This window comes from Stegostoma tigrinum, chromosome 11 (genome assembly GCF_030684315.1).
Source record: "Stegostoma tigrinum isolate sSteTig4 chromosome 11, sSteTig4.hap1, whole genome shotgun sequence".
NCBI lineage: Eukaryota > Metazoa > Chordata > Chondrichthyes > Orectolobiformes > Stegostomatidae > Stegostoma > Stegostoma tigrinum.
Genome location: NC_081364.1, coordinates 8029322 through 8049110, shown reverse-complemented (window position 1 = coordinate 8049110; position 19789 = coordinate 8029322). Strand labels below are relative to the sequence as shown.

At 45.0% G+C, this 19789-nt stretch overlaps 1 protein-coding gene across 1 annotated transcript in view; it reads left to right on the top strand.

Annotated features, from left to right (window-relative positions):
- col7a1 (collagen, type VII, alpha 1) overlaps nucleotides 1–8004 on the top strand; it is a 443464-nt gene extending 435460 nt beyond the window's left edge. Inside the window, exon 123 of the mRNA XM_059649672.1 lies at nucleotides 4371–8004. The gene's annotated coding sequence lies outside the window, so the exon portion shown is untranslated. The remainder of the gene's footprint in view (nucleotides 1–4370) is intronic.
- The last annotated feature ends 11785 nt before the right edge of the window (nucleotides 8005–19789 follow it).

Sequence of the window (19789 nt, the reverse complement as noted above, 5' to 3'; positions counted from 1 at the left end):
AACGGGTTGGCCCTGCTGATCTGTCATAACTTTGGTGGATGGTAAAGGGCCGAGTGTGACAAGTAAAACTTCACTCTTTTCTGTTTTCACCTTGTTCTATTGTTGGCTAAGTACCTTAGCATCTCCCCTCAAACCCCATGCTCCTGCCCCCATTCCAACACACACACGGTAATCTTTCATAATATGGGAAACCTGGAACCAGCAAGCTCCCATAATTAGCAGTGAGATGGATGACCAGATAGCCTGATTGTTGATGTTGGTGGTATGGGAGAGGATAACTATTGGACAGGACATCATAGAATCCCTACAGTGTGGAAACAGGCCCTTCGGCCCAACAAGTCCACGTTGACCCTTGCAGCATCCCACCCAGACCCATCCCCCAATAACCCACACACCCCTGAACACTATGGGTAATTTAGAATGGCCAATCCAGCTAGCCTGCACATCTTTGGACTGTGGGAGGAAACCCACGCGGACATGGGGAGAATGTGCAAACTCTGCGCAAGTCGCCTGAGGCTGGGATCGAACCTGGGTCCCTGGCGCTATGAGACTGCAGTGTTAACCACTGAGCCACAGTGCCACCCCTAATGTGGGAGGACTTGTGCTCCTCTTCAAAATAGTGTAACGGAGCCCTTTACACCTACTAGAGAGGAGAGGTGGCCGCTTGTCTTCCAAAATAATGCATTGTCAACAGTGTCACACTGCAAATGGCAGCAGGGGTCTCGAACCCATAGCCTTCCAAGTTAAACATGAGAATGCTACGCACTGAGGTACAGCTGCTACCTCATTAAAGACTGGCCCTATACTTGCATGTTTCAGTGGCTCTGGTGGGTAACAAACAGCAGAGGCATTTCCGATGGTGAGGCCAACTGAATAACCAAGGTCTTTCCCCTAGGGTAGGGAGCCCAAAACCAGAGAGTGTACGTTTAAGGAGAAAGGGGAAAGATTTTTGAAGGAACCTGAGGGGTAACTTTTTCATTCAGAGGGTGGTGTGAGTATGGAATGAGCTGCCATTAGCAAGTGCTGGAGACTGGTACAATGACAACATTTCAAAAGCATCTGGATGGTACATGAATAGGGAGGGTTTAGAGGGTAATGGGCCAAATGCTGGCAAATGGGATTAGATTAGTTTAGGATACCTGGTTGGCGTGGACTGGTTGGATGGGTCTGTTTCCATACCGTATGACTCTGTGAATCTATGACTCCACAATCAAATTCATTATCTGCTCACCTAATGGTAATTTGTGGGATCTTCCTGTGACACCTTTGTATATCAGACACTTCGAGATGTTTCTGAGGGACATGTTAAGTTGCAGTACACAATGAAATATGTCTCTTCATTTCTCTATCTCTGGTTACTGCTTGCAGGTGACTCTGTGCAAAGTGCTGAAGCAGACTAGGCAGATTGTTAAATAAAGAGAGCAACACTGCCCAAATGTGAGGGGCTTAACGTGTCGTGAACTGGCATTCCTTGATTACATTAAGACTGAAGCAGCTGGTATTAATTTTTGACGTTAATTGCTTTTGACATCGATGAAAGGTAGCATGGTCCAGCACATCTCCTTAAGAGAGACCAAATACGTTGGCATTCAGTTGTCTTGTCTACCTGTTTTAGACTGACTGATGATAAAACAATGACTTTGGGGAAGTTTGTACAAGGGCGCATCTCTCTCCCAATGCTGCCTTCATTCCTGACCTCCAGCTAGTTATTCACTAGAACTGCCAGAGCAGTCACATTGATGTCCCTGCTGCTAAATGCCCGTTTTTTATAAGGTAAATAGTATGTTGGCCTTCGCAGTGAGAGGATTCGAGTACAGGAGCAGGGATGTCTTGCTGAAATCGTCTAGGGCCTTGGTGAGTCCACACCTGGAGTTTTATGTACAGTTTCTGCCTCTTTTATCAGAGGAAGGATGTTCTGGTGATGGAGGGAGCACAGCAAAGGTTTACCAGACTAATTCCTGGGGCAGCAGGACTGACGCATGGGGCCAGATTGCATCAGTTAGGACTACATTCACTGGAATCTCACTGACACCTGTAAAATTCTAACAGGATTAGACCTGGTAAACACAGGGAGGATGTTTGTGATGACTGAGGAGTTCAGAACCAGGTGTCACAATCTAAAGATGTGGGATAGGACATTTAGAACTGAGATGAGAAATGCTTTCACCCAGAGAGCGGTGAGTTGAAATTCTAAGCCGCAAAAAGCAGCTGAGGCCAAAACATTGAATGTTTTCAAGAAAGAGTTAGATATAGTTCTGAGGTCTAAAGAGATCAAAGGATATGGGGAGCTGGAGGGAACAGGGGACTGAGTTGGACAATCAGCCATGATCATATTGAATAGTGAAGCAGTTTCAAAGGGCCAAATGGCCTACTCCAGCTCCTATTTTCACTGTTTCTATATGTCAGTACTGGGGTTAACCTAGGACAATCAGACAGTCCACTCCAATGCCTTTATCTGGTGTTGGACAGTAGTTCATGCTAACCCTTTGCTGTACATGACTTCTCAGTGTAATTCAGCAATTTTCACTTGATCAGGAAGTCTTTTGCCTTTTGAACCTTTAGACCAGCTCAGTAACATTCAAAAGGAAACTGAATAGAGATTCAGAAAAGGAAAGGTTTTAGGACTTGGGGAAGTAGGAGGGGGTTTGTGGGAGGGGAAGGTTGGAGAACAGGGGAGTGGGATCAATTAGTACCAACACAATGGGTGGAATGATCGACATTCTGTACTCTATTATCCTACCTGTGTGCCCAGCTTGGGAATGTCATTGAGTCATACAGCATGGAACAAGGCCCTACGGCTTACTATGTCAATGCCAACCAACGAGTACCGAACTACACCAATCCCATTTACCTGTGCTTAGTCCTTAGCCAACTATGCCCTGGCATTTTAAGTGTCTATCCACTTGCAAGAGCACCTGCCTCCCCGCCAACCCTCTCAAGCAGCTTGTTCCATATTTCTACCAGCCTCTGGGTGGAAACAAAACTTTCCTCAGATCTCCTCTAAACTATTTACTCACCTTAAACGTACACCCTCTGGTCTTGGACGCGTTTGCCATGGGGGAAAAGATTCTCATGATCTACCCTGCTCATGCCTCTCATAATTTTGCCCACCTCAGTCAGATCCCTCCCTCACCCCTCCCAAACCCAGCCTTCCCTGTTGCAGGGAAAACAAACCCAGCCTCTGCGGCCTCTCCTCATAACTGAGATTCTCCATCCCAGGCAACCTCCTGGTGAATCTTCTCTGTCCTTTATCCTCAAACTCTTTGTCCCAATGGGCCAGCATAACTGACACCTCCCCTGTCCTTCCCCAAACCTCTCTCAACCTTTAACCAGGGACTTACAGACTCTCCAAAGCAGGCTGAATTCTAAGGTAGGATTGGGGGCCCCAACCCTTAGTGTGAAAGTCAGGAAGAGCCAACCTACACTTGTCAGCAACCCCCTCCCCACACTTGTGCTGTTCAACCACTATCCTTAATTGGCTACTTCGGGCCCCATCAGAGGGGATGCTGTGTCTGTTGACAGCTACCAGCCAATCACATGTGCCAGCAGCGCCACCAGGAGCAATGGTCACTGCTGGGACTATAGCGAATCCCCTAAGAAAAGGCATGTGATGGAGCCCAGACGGAGTCAGGTCTCGGTCTGACCAGATCCAGGCCCTGATGAGGAAGCTGGGAGGTTGGTGATACCCGTCTGGACTCCGTGGCAGGGCAGGGGGTAGGAGGGGAAAGAAAGGGGGAGGGCAGACAAGGGAGCACCTTGGAGCGTCCTCCATAGGGCACCCAGATAGGAGGAAGTCACACACACCTCCTCTACCGTGGGTGCTGCCATTGTGCCCAACCTATCCCCTCCCTACATTCCCCTGCAGCCAACCTAAAACCCCAGCCGTGGAATGCGAAATGTCATCTCCCTCCCGAGCCGCTTGGCGATGTATGAAACCAGGCACTAGTCCATTTCTCGATAATGAGTTCATTCACAGAATGCGGTATTGAATTTGTCTGCCTCCTACCTCCTCTCCCTGGGTCCCGGAAGTCTTTCCTCAAGTGCAGTACGGGGACACTCAATCAGACAAGATCCTTCACAACAGTTTAACAATTTGACTGACATACCGCTAACAAGATGTGTGCTTGTTTAATTCCACCCGGCCAACTACTGGTTTCCCCCATAGCCTGGGGCAATTGAGGTTCCCTCAGTAGTATTGATCAACCAGTTTTAGTTGGAATTAGACCTGGGGCCTACAAAGTTGGGCAGCTTGCAGACATTGGGCCTACCTCCTTTGTCAGACAACCCAGGCCTACACACCATTTACAAACTTCACGGATTTTAAAAAGAGGAAGCGGCTAAACTGAAATCTTTTCTTTTCGCTTTAACAGAGCCAAGCAAGCAAAGAAGAAGCTGAATAAAACAGCAGGAAGAGTCAGAAAGGTGTAAATTTTTAATCATGGCGACTGAGCAAACAGCAAACGAGGCAAAGTGGGGCAACGTATCAGAGTGTATCCTGTTTGTAATTAGTGAACTTGACATGATAATATGCAATTGTTTAAAACAAAAGGTGCTATTTTTTTTGATGTTCTCAGAGTTTCTGAATTAAGATGGAATCTTTATGGATAGTTATTGGACAAACACCTCAGAAAACTGTGTGGATGGGAATGCGTCACTTCCCGAATTCTGTTGTGCAAAACCAGCAGGACAGTTATCACCAGGGTGATAGATTGCAGTCAGATTCACTGTGGAAGTCTTCATTCGTGACTTTGTTGAAGAGGCAAGGCTTTGAAATGCTGGCCATTTTTCCAAAAATGGCGATTGCAAACATATCTCGGCCAGCTGGATTCAACAATGACTTTTCACCTCTGCCAACCTGACTCCTGTCCCTTTAGTACATAGATAGCCTGTGGGATTCTGGGATCATATGAACCCCCTCTCCCCCACTTCTCCTCTGGTAAGGTGCTCAGCACATTAACACCACCTCAGGCAGAGAGAAGACATTGTAGAAATTGGGAACATGGGAGTGTCTCTGTCCAGGTTAAAGCACTTTGGGCCAAAGATTTTGTCTGTGTGTACCTGTGCTGTGCCCACACACAAACAAACAAATCAGGGACAGAAGTGATAGTAAGAACTGTTAATGCTGGAGTCTGAGATAACACAGTGTGGAGCTGGAGGAAGTGAGCCGTTCAGATCATTAACTTGCTCTGCCATTCCATGCTATCTTGGATAATTGCAATTGTGATTGTGCCCTAATTCCATATTCCAACCTGTCCCCACAAAACATAACTCCCTTGTTCGCCAAGGATCCGTCTACCTTTATCTTAAATATCTTCAGTGTTTCTGTCTCCACTGTCCCCTGTCAAGGACAGTTCCAAAGAGGCACAATGCTCTAATGGAGAAAAGGAAATCTCCTCAACTTGACCTTAAGTGGGCAACCCCTTATCCTTAAAGTGTGTCCCCTCCGTTCTAGTCTCTCCCAACAACAGAAACACTCATTCAGCACCTACTATGTCCAGTCCCCTCAGGTTCTCAAGTGTTTCAACATATTCACCTCTCATTTTTCTCAACTCCCAAGCCTAACCTGTCCCAAATCTCCTTCATAAGCTTACCATCCCAGGCCCACAACACCCGCCCCTCTCTCACTCCCACAAACACCACACCATCGCAGGAATTGGGATTGGACAGTTCAGTTGACTGGATGGCTGGTTTGCAAAACAGAGTGATGCTAACGGTGTGGATTCAATTCCCACGCCAACCGAGGTCACCATGAAGGACCCTCTCCCCTTGCCTGAGATGTGGTGACCCTCAGGTTAAACTGCCACAGTTGTCTCTCTCTAATGAGAGAGTAGTCCTATGGTCCAGTAGGACTACAGTGACCTTTACCCAGGAATGAGTGGAGTGAACTTTCTCTGAACTTCTGTGCACTTAGATCCTACCTTAAATAAAGCCAAAACTGTACCCAGTGTGCAGTCTTGCAAGCGCCCTGCAGCAAAACATTCCTGCTTTTCCTATCCATTCCCCTTGCAGTAAGGCCTCACCAGAGACCTGCTATTTGGAAGTATTCCATCACCCCGTGCTGAATATTGAATGGCGTTAAACAATACACCTCCATCCAATAACCCTTTAATACTGCCCTTGGGACCTTGCATATAGCCTTTGGCTCCACTACCACCAAGGGACATTCTTTATCTGTGACGGCTTGTGTGCATTTATCCAAAATAGGAATCTAATTTCAATGGCTAACATAAAAGTATAACACAGATCCATGTTTAGATTGTGTGGGTTAGCTCTGGAACAACAGATGAATTATCTGACTTCCCGTTCTTCCAATACATTTCAAAGTTTCCATAAGGAAGGAATACATGCTGCTGTCCCAAGTTTTGCTTGCTGCTTAATTAGAGTTGATTTTAACCAATGTCCAATGGTGATTTATTTACTAATCAAAGAATGCTCTATTTGTGCATTGGAATATGCTCAGATTCCTCCAATACATTCAGTCAGTAGTACATCCCAAATGTGAGAGATTTTCTGATTTGTTTGTGGGATGTGGATGTCACAGTCTGGGCCAGTTTTCATTGCCCATCCCTAATTACCCTTGAGAAGGTGACGGTGAGGTGCCTTCTTGAACCACTGCAGTCCATTAGTTGTAGGTACGCCAACAAAAGGGAGTCACATCATGTTGAACCAGTGACACTGAAGGAATGGCGAAATGTATTTGCCATCATGCCTGGAAGAGACCCTATTTCACAAAACCCATCCCTGAATGAATACCTTAATGACGCAGTGGGGTGAGGTTCACTTGGAGGGGGCAGTGACCATCCGGCACTTTTTCCCAGGAGAAGGAGTGGTGTGTGGGAGCTTCATTCCTGCAGAGCTCACCCCCTTTTGATTGCAAGGTCTGTCCTCCACTCAATCCCACTCTCTCCTTCTTCCACGGATCCCTCCACTCAATCTCCAGAGTGAACCGTGAAGTTCAGTCGGAGCCCAAAGGACTTTTTTGGTGCGCTGATAATGTCCCTACATGTGGACTAGGAGGCCCAGGCAAGCTCCACCTTCACCAGAAGTGTGCAATAGCATCCCTGAATTGTCTGATTGACAAAAGCCTCGTGGAGTGTCATTCGAAGTCCATCATGGATGCCCGAGGAACAGGATGCAAGCACAAGAAGCGCAGGGGACAGTGTGCAGAGGGATATCTGGCTGGACAAGAATCAGATTTTGAAAGGCTCCTCCCCCTTCAAACAGCCTGACGGTCTATGTTGCCCAGAGTCAACACTCGAATGTTTGGGTGGCTTATGGGGAACTGTGCCCACAGCAAAAAGTTGAAGCTTTTAATCAGCAAACGTGAAGCAGGAGTCCGATCCAGCTGTGTACTCTTTTGTATTCAATGACGACAATAACATATTTTAAGTAGCACTTGTAACCTGCCAAAGCATTTACAGGAGCATTACCAAACAAAATTCGACACCAAGCCCCATGTCGAGGTATTGGGACATTGAGGTCAAAGTGGTAGATTTTTAGGCAACTTTGATAAGGAGAAAGAAGGCCAAGAGGTATAGAAGGGGTATTCCAGAGTTTACAACCATATTTGGCCAAGTAACCACAGCCAGTAGTAATGCTTCCATGCATTACAATTTTCCAGCATCGTCACACAGGGGACTTGCAAGTGTGAATGAGAGAAAATGTAACATTGGAATGAATATTTCCAGTTGACTAGTACGGCTAAGAGAGACTGAGTGGTCACCTCCTGCTCCACGATTCCTATACATTCAGTCAAAACTATCAGCTCTGCTGCTTTGGAATAAACGCTGTTAGGGTGGGAGATCAACAGTTGCAGATAATACACATTCCTGCTACAGCGGTAGCCAACTTCAACCATGTTACTGCTGCTTTCTGTAATCAGTCAGAGTAAGGATTTCACCTTAATAGGCATGCAAGCACCGGGAGAGGGACGCAGATTCTGTTTGGGGCAGGGTTTGGAATGTATGTTCGTAGTTAACAAAGTGTGGAGCTGGATGAACACAGCAGGCCAAGCACCTAGCTTTTGTGCTCCTAAGATGCTGCTTGGCCTGCTGTGTTCACCCAGCTCCACACTTTGTTATCTCGGATTCTCCAGCATCTGCAGTTCCCATTATCTCTAAATTTTAATTCCGCCAACTACCTTAGGTTCTGGGACATCTCAATCAAATCTTGAAAGATTGTAATCCTTATTTTGACAAAGTCTTTTTCAGGACGGCAATCAATTTGAGATTTGGAATTAGCTGGGTAGAGTTTTGGTGCTTTTCCAAAAAGTCCCGACGGATTTGAACTAAAGAAGGGCACAATAGTTTTGCAGCCAGTCTCCTTTTATTATTGTCAGTCTCCAGGTTCTTCAGCAACACTCCCTGGCTTCTGTTTGCTTATTGAGTGTGTGTCTGTCCGTGTATGCGCATGTGTATAAATTATATAAATATATATTATAAATGTCACCCACAGTCCAAACTTGATGAATTAAAGACTGCATACCTCTGTAAATAAGTGTACAATGGTGTCTTATTGTTTCAATAGGTTCTGCACTTCCTGAAAGGAGGCAAACATTCTGTTTTGCTTGTGACTGAAAGAGTTTATCACTGGCAAAACTGGCATTTGTTGCCCATCCCTTGATGCCCTTGGGAAGGTCGATGGTAGATTTGGTTTTTTGAGGTCCTGTGTGAATGCATGCTATCATCGTACACAGTAGGAATTCTATCATTTTGACCCACAACCTATGCACAGTGCGGCCCCGTGATCAGCAGCGCTGCCTTGCAGCACCAGGGACGTGGGTTCAATTCCACCCTCGGGCGCCTGTCTGAGGGGAGTTTGCACATTCTCCCCGTCTCTGTGTGGGTTTCTTCCAGGTGCTCCAGTTCCCTCCGATAATCCCAAAATGTACAGGTTAGATGGATTGGCCATGGGGAATGTACGGTTACAGGGACTGGATGGGATGCTCTTCAGAGAGCTGGTGTGGACTCAATGGGTCGAATGGCCTGCTCCCACACTGTAGGGATTCTGTGATTCTTAAAAATGTGCCGGTGAATCTCAACGTGTTTGGCAGAACCTATGAAGATGAAAAACTGAGCTAACATCTTGAGTCCTCTATGACTGTTCTTTGGAATAAAGATGCTGCCAGATGTAATGGGAACTGCAGATGCTGGAGAATCCGAGATAACAGGTCTAGGCTCGAACATCAGCTTTTGTGCTTCTAAGATGCTGCTTGGCCTGCTGTGTTCATCCAGCTTCACACTTTCCACTTAGCTTTTTTATTACTGTGAAGAAATTAATGTATATTACATTATTAAGTTTGAGACTGATTGTAGGGCCGCAATAGCTCTGGGATAGCCTTCTAGTTTTTGATTATATTGGAACTAAGGCAGTTCTCAATGGTAGTCAGTTGTTCGATGCTTGAGCTGAGCTCGCTCTCATTGACATTTTTATAACAACAAAAGATGAGGGGGACACAGCAGATAATCCATTTGGGGGTAGAGTGGGGGGGGGGTTGATCTTTGTAAGGGAATCGTTGCTGCCTGCTGAAAGGGCAGTACTCAAGAGGCAGGTTCTTCCATAGTGAAGGGACTGATCCTCCTCTTGCATTTGTTTTTGGTGTTGGCATCCATTACCAAGCTCCTGCAGCCACTGGTCACCATAGAGATGTGCACCAGCCTGCAGAAGATGTCACTTTTCTGCCCATCTCTGCTGCTTGCCATAATCAGTTTTCAGGACCGTCATGTCACGCTGGGAAGCAACTTTGACAAGGAGCTTTGGGCATCAACTCATTGGCAATCTCCAGTTGGCATACCATACAGCAAGACCTTGGGTATGTGACTGTCCTCCATCCTCCAAACCTCCCCCAAGTCAACAGAGTCACTTACTGCCTGATGAGTGCAAACAAGTTCATTCTCCTCAAAGATAGTAGGAGCTGCTGATGCTGGAGAATCTGAGATAACAAGGTATGGAGCTGGATGAACGCAGCAGGCCAAGCAGCATCAGAAGAACGGGAACGCTGACGTTTCGGGTCTGGACCCTTCTTCAGAAATGGGGGAGGGGAAGGGGGCTTTGAGATAAATGGAGAAGGCGAGGCGATGATGGAAGGATGATGCATAGAGGAGCAGATAGGTGGAGAGGAGACGGACAGGTCAAGGGGGCGGGAGTGGAGCCAGTAAAAGTGAGTGTAGGTAGAGTTTGAATGGAGGTTGGTCAGTGAGGAGGGAGGGGCAGGTGGGTGGGAGGGAAAATGGGCAGGTCAAGGAGATGGGGATGAGACGAGTAGGTAGGAAGTGGGGGTGGGTATTGGTCAGTGAGGTGGGAGGAGTGGATAGGTGGGAGAAAAGATGGACAGGTCAAGGAGGCGGGGACAAGCTGGGCAGGTCTTGGGATGCGGTGGGGGGAGTTGGGGAGATTTTGAAGCTTGTGAAGTCCACATTGAGACCATTGCGTTGCATTCTCTTCAAAGGCAAGATTCCTGTCAATCCTGACGGTTTTGTCCTGCCCATTCTGTACACACCAAAGGTGGGAAATTATTCACCCCCTTGTGTTGATGACTGCAAATTGACAATGCGTCACAGCTAAACACATCCAACATTTGGCAACCTAGATCATTAGTGGCTGGGATTGCTTCTGTGTAACTCTCAGGTCAATGGGTAGCATGGTAGATCGTGAGAACTGATCTTTGATAGTAAAGCATTTGCATTGCATCACTATCACATACATATTTATGCATTTTGCAATTTTCAAAACTCCCTCACTGCTTCCAGCTTGAGGATTGAACTGGATAATTATCTCAAAACTTGTCACCTTAATCTTTTTCCAGTGAATTAAGAAATTGTCAAGATGAAAGCATGTGAGGTATATTAGGGTTCTATGCACCGTTAAGCTCCAGAATCAGCCCTCTTCACATTTCACATGTCCCAGTATTAACCTGGTTACCTGGGTTTAGTGAAAGCAGCCTGTGTACAGGGTCTGCTGCAAGTGAGATTGTACTCACAACACATTGTGTGGAAACTGCCACCTGTGTGGGTTTCTCAGTGACCACGGAAAACGCCCATTCTAGAAACTCCCACCATCCTTCCTGCTTCACCCACCCCTACCACCTAACCAACTGCCTGTCCCGCATCCCCCCTTCCACCTCACACCTCTCCCCTTCCCTCACCAACACCACACCACTGCCAGCATGGGACTCAGCAATGATGGGAGGTGAGTGCACCAAAAGACAGGAAGATGGACAATCGGAGACATAGGCTGCTGCCCACATCTTCAAACACAAATAGAGCTCCAAAGCTGCACTTGGCTGCAAGGGGCAAGTGGTGACCAGAAAAGCCACCAGGATCCCTCCATGTCGACAAGGGGTCTTCCTAATGGACCCCTGCAACTGAAGGGATCAATATTGTGTAGGATGTTTTGGTGATCACAGATCACAAATGCCCTTTAGACCAATAACTCTCTCTTCTGTCTCAAGCAACTAGATCTTCTGATGTGACAAAGCCTCTGATATACTTGGCAACACGCTTTATAGCTCAATTATTTACAGTTCATTAATGGTCAATAAGAACAGAAAGCTTAATATAGTGTAACAAAGCACAAAGACGTTTGTGGTATTTAATTATCCTTGTGATGTTCTATCTAATCTATTTCTCTTGTGAATGACTCAGTGTAATCAATAGCATCAACTAATTGAATTGGGCAAAGATAAGTTTTCCCAAGCGCTAATTTTTGTAAAAGGCAAGACAGTCGTCACTAACCTGCATGAGGAGATGGAACATATCAAACTGCATTATAATACACCTTTAGTTATTTTGGGGGTTTACGCAATGATGGGCAACCTTGTAATTATGTTTCGGTACAGTTGCCAGCTCCTGTTTGGTGTGTTAATGGAGCTCATGTGACTCTGGGTCACATTGCATTTGATCACATGACACCAATGACATTTAATCCCTGCCATTTGACCACATGACTGACATTTCCAGTGTTATTGCGTTTAGCTCAGTTGATTGGCCAGAACCATCAAGACCCAAATAAAATGTCTGATTTCTTCTTTTCTGACAAATTCATAACTTGAAAATAACACCAAATAAGGTTGTATTTAGTAGCAATGATGTGTCAATAAAATTGGTTTAATGTTTCGACAATATTGACTGTAAGGACAAGCACCAGTGTTCAGAGAATTTTCCTGTTATAGAGTCATAGAACCCATCCAGTGGGGAAACAGGCCATCTGACCCATTGAGTTCACACTGACCCTCTGAACAGTATCCCATCCAGACCCCTCCACCTTAAACCGTGCATTTCCCATGGCCAATCCACCTAACCTGCACACCTTTGGACTATGGGAGGAAACCGGAGCACCCGGAGGAAATCCATGCAGATGCCGAGATGAGAGAAGATTGTAAGAGTGAGAGCAGAAGTGCTTTTCCACTGAGACCCCAATCTGGGTCCTCAAATTTGGGATCTTTAGTGAAACCTGTGAAGTGAGGGTTGGGGGTACGAAATAGTTCAGTGTTATTATTGCTGCACAGTTAATCCAGAGACCCAGAAGAAAAACTCCAGGGGCCTGTGTTCAAATCGCACCTTGGCAGATGGTGGAATTTGTATTTGAAATGAATATGAATAAATAAATATCTGGAATTAACAATGTAATGAAGACCATGAATTGTCAAGAAAAACCCATCTGTTTCACTAATGTCCTTTAAGGGAAGGAAACTGCCATCCTTACCTGGTCTGACTTACATGTGACTCCAGACACATAGCAATGTGGCTAAGTCTGAACTGCCCTCTGGGTGGTAAATGCTGCTTAGCCAGTGATGCCCTCATCCTGTGAATGAATAAAGTGGGGAAAAAAAATTAGAGTGAAGAAATACCTGTGAAAGTTGAGGGAGAAAGACAGCACAATCCCCCACAGTGACCATTTCCACCTCAGAACCCAAGTCCCCAAGATCTCAGTTGACATACCTTTTCCACACAACCCTTATTTCCCTTCTTAATTGGGAAACTGCCTATCTCAGCTTTGAGTATACTGAATGACCTACCCTCACGTTGCTGAGGGGATATTTAAGTAATGCTTCTAATCTTACGATGGACATTGACAAAATGCAAAGTAAAGACCTTGTTGCCACAGCTGATAGGTCAACAAAGGCTGGAGAAGCTTATTTCAATCAGCACAGACACACTAGGCTGAGTGACCACCTTTGATGTGTTTTCCTGATATATACCACCGCTTCAACAGAAACAGTTATTACAAGTACTTCCAACAAAAGTTTTCAATTTTCCAAACTTTCTTTTAAGCACACACGGTAAGTTATTAAAGTAATAAATAAAATCACAATTGAACCTTATCAATTCATTGCATACCTAAAATCCCAGCTTAGAGATATGAGGCTCTGTCCTCAGGAAGATCCTGTCTTGTGTAATAAAACATACTTTAAAACAGTGCATTTCGCAACCGCAGACTGGTTCTCTCTCTCTCTCTAGTTTGCTTCTTTCTGTCCCTGCCCAATGCACATTGACTTCACTCCTTCTGTTTTTACATCTCTTACCATCCCCACGGTTGGGTTGTTTTATCTCACTCTTTCTCTGAGGATTACATTTCTCTCCTTCCCCCTCTCTCTCTTCCATTGGGCTGAAGATCCAAAAGTTTGAAAACATGTACTAACAGATTGAAGAACAGCTTCTTCCCTGCTGTTATCAGACTTATGAGCAGAACTCTCATTTATTAGGGTTGATCTTTCTTATCACCTTCTCTGTAGCTGTAACACTGTATTCTGCATTCTGTTCTATTGCCCTGGTCTACTTATGCAAAGTATGAATTTCCTGGAGAGCATGCAAAACAATACTTTTCACAGTATCTCAGAAATTTTTAAAAAGTTCATTTGTGAGATGTACATGTTGCTGGCGGGCCCAGCATTTCTTGCCCTTCAGAAGGTGGGGTGTGAGCTGCCTTCTTGAACCACTGCAGTCCTCCTGTTGTGACCCACAATGTCGTTAGGGAGGGAATTCCAGGATTTTGACCCAGTGACAGTGAAGGAACAGTGATATATTTCCAAGTCAGGATGGTGAGTGGCTCGGAGGGGAACTTGAAGGTGGTGGTGTTCCCATATGTCTGCTGCCCTTGTCCTTCCAGATGGAAGTGGTCATGGGTTTGGAAGGTGCTGACTGAGGAACTTTGGTGAATTTCTGTATGCATTTGACAATAATAAATCAAACCAAATCACTTGCCCTTTTTACTCTCCAATGCTAGTTTGCTCTCAACACAACTTGAGAGCCGTTTGGATTTTCAGATAGTTGACCATAATGCCATTATCCAGCAATGAAGCAGAAGTGTTAAGAAGTTCACATTTTTAAGGTGATAATTTCTGTACAACACAACTTGGTGACTTGTTGCATGGAAACAGTTTCAGAAGGACTAGAAATCATGATATTAAAATAAACAAGGCCGTATCGAGGTGCATAGCCAGCACCTTCTCAAGGGCAGTCAGGGATAGACAATGAATGCTAGCCTTAATAGCAGACTTGCGTTCTTTAAATGAAAAAGAATAAAAGTTAGACATCAGGTTTTTGTTTGAAGGAGTATGTAACCACTAAAGAAATAAAATTGAGAACTGTTCCATCTTCACATCTACATCAGCCACATAGTTGCAACAACAGGTACTGGGAACAAAAGCTTTTGACAGTTATAGGATCATAGAATCCCTACAGTGTAGAAACAGGCTCTTCGGTCCAACTAGTCCATGCTGACTCTTGCAGCATCCCACCCAGACCCATCCTCTTATAACCCATCTGATCTACACAGCCCTGAACACTGCAGTGCAATTTCCCATGGCCAATCCACCTGACCTGCGCATCTTTGGACTGTGGGAAGAAACCGGAGTGCCCGGAGGAAACCCATGCAGACACAGGGAGAATGTGCAAACTCCACACAGACAGTCACCTGAGGGTGGAATTGAACCCAGGTCCCTGGAGCTGAGAGGCTGCAGTGCTAACCACTGAGCCACTGTGCTACACATAAGTTTTGGAAGCAAAACCTTGGTTATTTCTGACAACATATTCTGTAAGAAGATGACTACATGGTCGCGCATCCAAGCCAGGAGTGTGATGGAATACTCCCCACTTGCCTGCAGAAGTGCAGCTCCAGTAACACTCAAGAAGCTTGACTATATCCAGAGCAAAGCAGCCCGCTTGACTGGCACCACATCCACAAGCATTCACTCCCTCCCCCACATCAGCCACAGGGTGTTCTAGAGTCATAGTCATAGAGCCATACAACATGGAAACAGACCCTTCGGTCCAACCAGCCCATGCTGGCCATGTTCCCAAACTAATCTAGTCCCACCTGCCTGCACTTGGCCCCAATTCCTCCTAAACTTACCTAATCATGAACTTAATCATGAACTTATCCCGTATCCTTTAAATGTTGTAATTGTAGCTGCATCCATCGCTTTCTCTGGCAGCTCAGCTCACTCCACACACGAACCACTCTCTGTGTAAAAATGTTGCCCCCTTTCCTTTTAAATCTTTCTCCTCTCACCTTGAAAATATGCCTCCTATTTTTGAATTAGGGGAAAGACCTTTGTCATTCAATTTATGATTTTATAAAGCTCAATAAGGTCACCCCTTAATCTTCCATGCTGTGGTCGAAATGTCCCAGTCTGTTCAGTCTCGTTTTATATCTCAAACCTTCCATTCCTGGAAACATCCTGTAAATCTTTTACGAACCCTCTCCAGTTTAAAAATATCCTTCCTATAACAGAGCAACTGGAACTGCACACAGTACTCCAGAAGAGTACATCCTACACAACCTCAACATTACATAACAACTCCTATACTCAAAGGGCTGAGCGATGAAGGCAAGTGTGCTAAGCCCCGTCTACCGGACGCACCGCAGAAATTCACCTAAACTTCTTAGCACTTTCCAAACCTGTGACCACTTCCAAGTCCTCACCATCCTAACTTAGAAATATGTTGCCGTTCCTTCACTGGTTCAAAATCCTGGAAATCCCTCCCTTAAGGGCATCGCAGGTCAACCTATAGTGCATGGACGGCAATGGTTCAAGAAGGCAGCTCACCACCACCTTCTCAAGGGACAACTAGGGATGGGCAATAAATGCTGGGCCCCCAACCAGTGAAGCCCACATCCTATGAGTGATTTTTTTTAAAAATCATTTTTTGTTCTGAAATTTGATAGGGTTGCAGTGTTTTTAATATCTAGTTTAAACTCTTTATAAGTAAATAGACACCATGGCTAACGCAGAGCAGAAATTTTCCTGATACAGAGGAAAAGTCACTTGACCCCGAACATTAACTCTGATTTCTCTCCGCAGATGCTACCAAACCTGCTGAGCTTTTCCAGCAACTTCTGTTTATGACTTACAGCATTCAGCAGCTGTTTCAGTTTTTAGTTAATCCTCTTTACTGGATTCCTTATAATAGTGGAAGGTATTGACGTTATTTCCACATCAAACCTAGGATGAAGTGATCCATTTGAGAAATGCACTTTGCAGCTGAATGTTTAAGAGGAATCAAGACAGACATCCGAACAGGTAGGGAGTAGAGGGATACAGATCATCAGATCGACAGATTGGAACTGTTTAGAATGGCAATGGGATCAGCTCAGGCATTTTGGGCGAAGGGCCAGATCCTGTGCAGTTCTGTTCTATGTTTAGCCAAGGCCCGGTCTATTTCCTTAGACCCAATCATAAATATGAGACATTGATGGTGATAATGATTGTGCAATGTGAACTACTTCATCATTAATCCAGCGAAAGTGACCAACTGCTGGGAGAGATAGTTACATGGCTTGGTGGCACTGTCAATAGAGTAATAATGTAGTCACGCAGGCTCAAAGTTTTATGGGGCATGGGGTCAAATCCTACAACAGCACCTTTGTGGAACCAAAATGCAATTAGGAAACATCTGGAATTGAATGCTAGTTTTTGTAACAGGGGCCGTGAAGCAAGTTTTGATTGTTATACAAAAACGATCTGAATCTCTGACCCCTTTTCGGGAAGGAAATCTGCTATCCTTACCTGGACTGGCCTATGTCTGATTTCGGATCCACGGTGATGTGGTTGACTGTTAATTGCCTGTGAAATATCCCAGCAAGTCGTTTAGTTCATGGCAACCTGGGACATGCTGTGAAATGAAAGTGGAAAGCTTGGTATCTGCCTCAGAGCAGAACACCATGCACTCCGAGACATGTGCACACAACCTTTCACATGAGTACCTCGTTTTCTACCATCACTGGGTCTCCGAATGCATCCCTTGCTGGGAAGGTGAGGAATTCAGCATATTGCAGGATATGAAGGAATGAGGAGTTGGGGTTGAAATCAGATCAGCCATGACCCTATTGAAAGGCAGACCAGGTTCAAAGGGCCAAGTGGCCTACTTGTTCCCTGTTAGTATGATAGCAACGAACCAACAAAATGGAAACATGTCCTGGGCTCCAGGCATGACATGTTGTATATTGATGGTGCATATGGCTTGCATACACATGTTTCCACCAAGAAATTTTTTTAGAATTCATTCACAGCGTGAGGGTGTGGCTGGCTAGGCCAGCATTTATTGCCCATCCCTAGTTGCCCATAGGGCAGTTAAGAATTAGCTGCATTGCTTTGGGTCTGGAGTCACACGTAGGCCAGAGCTGGCACGCTTCCTTCCCGAAAGAGAATCAGAGAACCAGAAGCATTTTTCTGACAGTTGTTTCATGGTCATCAGGATGTTCCAGGTTCGTACTGAATTCAAATTCCACCCAGGCAGGATTTGAACCCAGGTTCCCAGACAATATTGGATTAAAAGTAGGATGGCAATACCATGCCCCCTCTGAAAGGCAGAAGTCACACCACATCAAGTTATAGTCCAATAGGCTTGTTTGAAATCACAAGCTTTCTGAGCGCTGCTCGTTCATCAGGCGAATGAAGACTTCACCTGGTGAAGGGCCAGCTCTCAAAAAGCTTGTGATTTCAAACAAGCCTATTGGGTTTCAACCCAGTGTTGTGTGACTTCTGATCTTGTCCATCCCAGTCCAACACTGGCACCTCCTGGCTCCCCTGAAAGCCAGGGAGGAAAGCTAAAGAAGAAAGTTGCTTTCGATGTGCTGGAATGAGGCATTTGGCACTTCCACGCAGACTGCCGAACCTTCACTCACTGCAGCACATAAACCCTTGTGAATTGCTTGGAATTTCAACACTGCCAAGTACCATCGTTGATGTGTTTCTGGTTCATTTCAGACTCCCAGGACCCATGTCAAGTATTTGGAAATGCTATCAATAAAGATTTGTATCAAAGAAGCTCAAATATTTGTATCATTATCCTTTTAGTCTACTGATAATTTATAAGGCCCAGTACTATTAACCTCTCATCATTACTTCCTTGAATTATTAGTCAGTGACATTTGCAAAGCTGCCTCATTCTTGGCTGCAATAATGACCTTTATTAAATTATGGAGCAAAATGTTATTGTCTCCCTATTCTGTGATGGTTTATAAACATATTAATTCCCATAATCTGTCTCCAGCGTGCATGTATTCAAATCAATGAATTACTTTCTTGAAATATAAATTAATTGATTTTTGGCAGCAGGTAGAAGTATGTGTGAATTTCAGTTTTCTGCTGCAGTATCTAACGATTGTTTTCACACAAGATTTCAGAGGGGCTTATGTTCAACACAGAGGCGTACAAAACTAAAACTTTGCATTCTGTGGAGTTTATCAATATGGTTATCACTCTCGTCCTCAGTTGGACATTAACTGCAAGCTAACCTTAACCCTAACCCTAACCCTAACTCTATCACACTCCGTCACTTGCACAATTTCCCTGCCCTTTTCCTTCTATTTGTTGTGTTGTCCATTGTTTTTGTTCTGTAACCCTTTTTGACACCAAAGTAGATCTTCCTGTATTATTTCTATACCTTTCCACCTCTTTGCAACATTCCACAGGCCAGTGGCTTTTGACTTTCACAATCCATCATCTTTTTAGGGCCTCCTCTATCCGTAATGCTCCAAAGGGAGATTTCCCCAATTATACCCAAACTTCTCAGAATTTCCAAGACACCCAGTGTAACTTGTGGGATGAAGGATGGTGGTGTGGGAGGTCTTCTGGTAAGCAAAATGGTGACAAAATCTGTGCAAATAGAAGGTGGTAGGACACATTGAAAGAGAAATTAGTCAAGTCTATGGGATCTCAAGTCTTATAATTAGGACATTTTTAATTCATTCACAGGATGAGAGCATCACTGGAAAGGCCCACATTTAGTGCACGTCCCTATAGAGTCAACCACAGGCCGGACCAGATAAGGATGGCAGCTTCTTTCCCTGAAGGACATTAGTGAACCAGAGGAATTTGTGATCACCAGTAGACTCTTAATTCCAGACATCTTTTGCATTGAATTCTGATCCCATGAACTGCTCCTTCAGGGTTTGAACCCTGTCCCCAGAACATTACCTGGATTTGGCCTGAACTAACAGGCCACTGACAATACCTTTCGGCCATCACCTGCCCAAAGAGGTTAACTGTGTTACTCAGAACCTTTTATCAAGATCTGGTTCAACTGCAACAGGAATATTGCCTCCAAATTTAAGCACAACATGGGTTAAACATGGGTGAGGCCCTGGAGGTCTGGAGAATTGCTAATGTTGTCCCCTTGTTTAAGAAGGATAATCCAGGTAATTATCGACCGGTGAGCCTGACGTCAGTGGTTGGGAAGCTACTGGAGAAGATACCGAGGGATAGAATCTATTCCCATTTGGAAGAAAATGGGCTTATCATTGATAGGCAGCATGGTTTTGTGCAAGGAAGGTCATGTCTTATCAA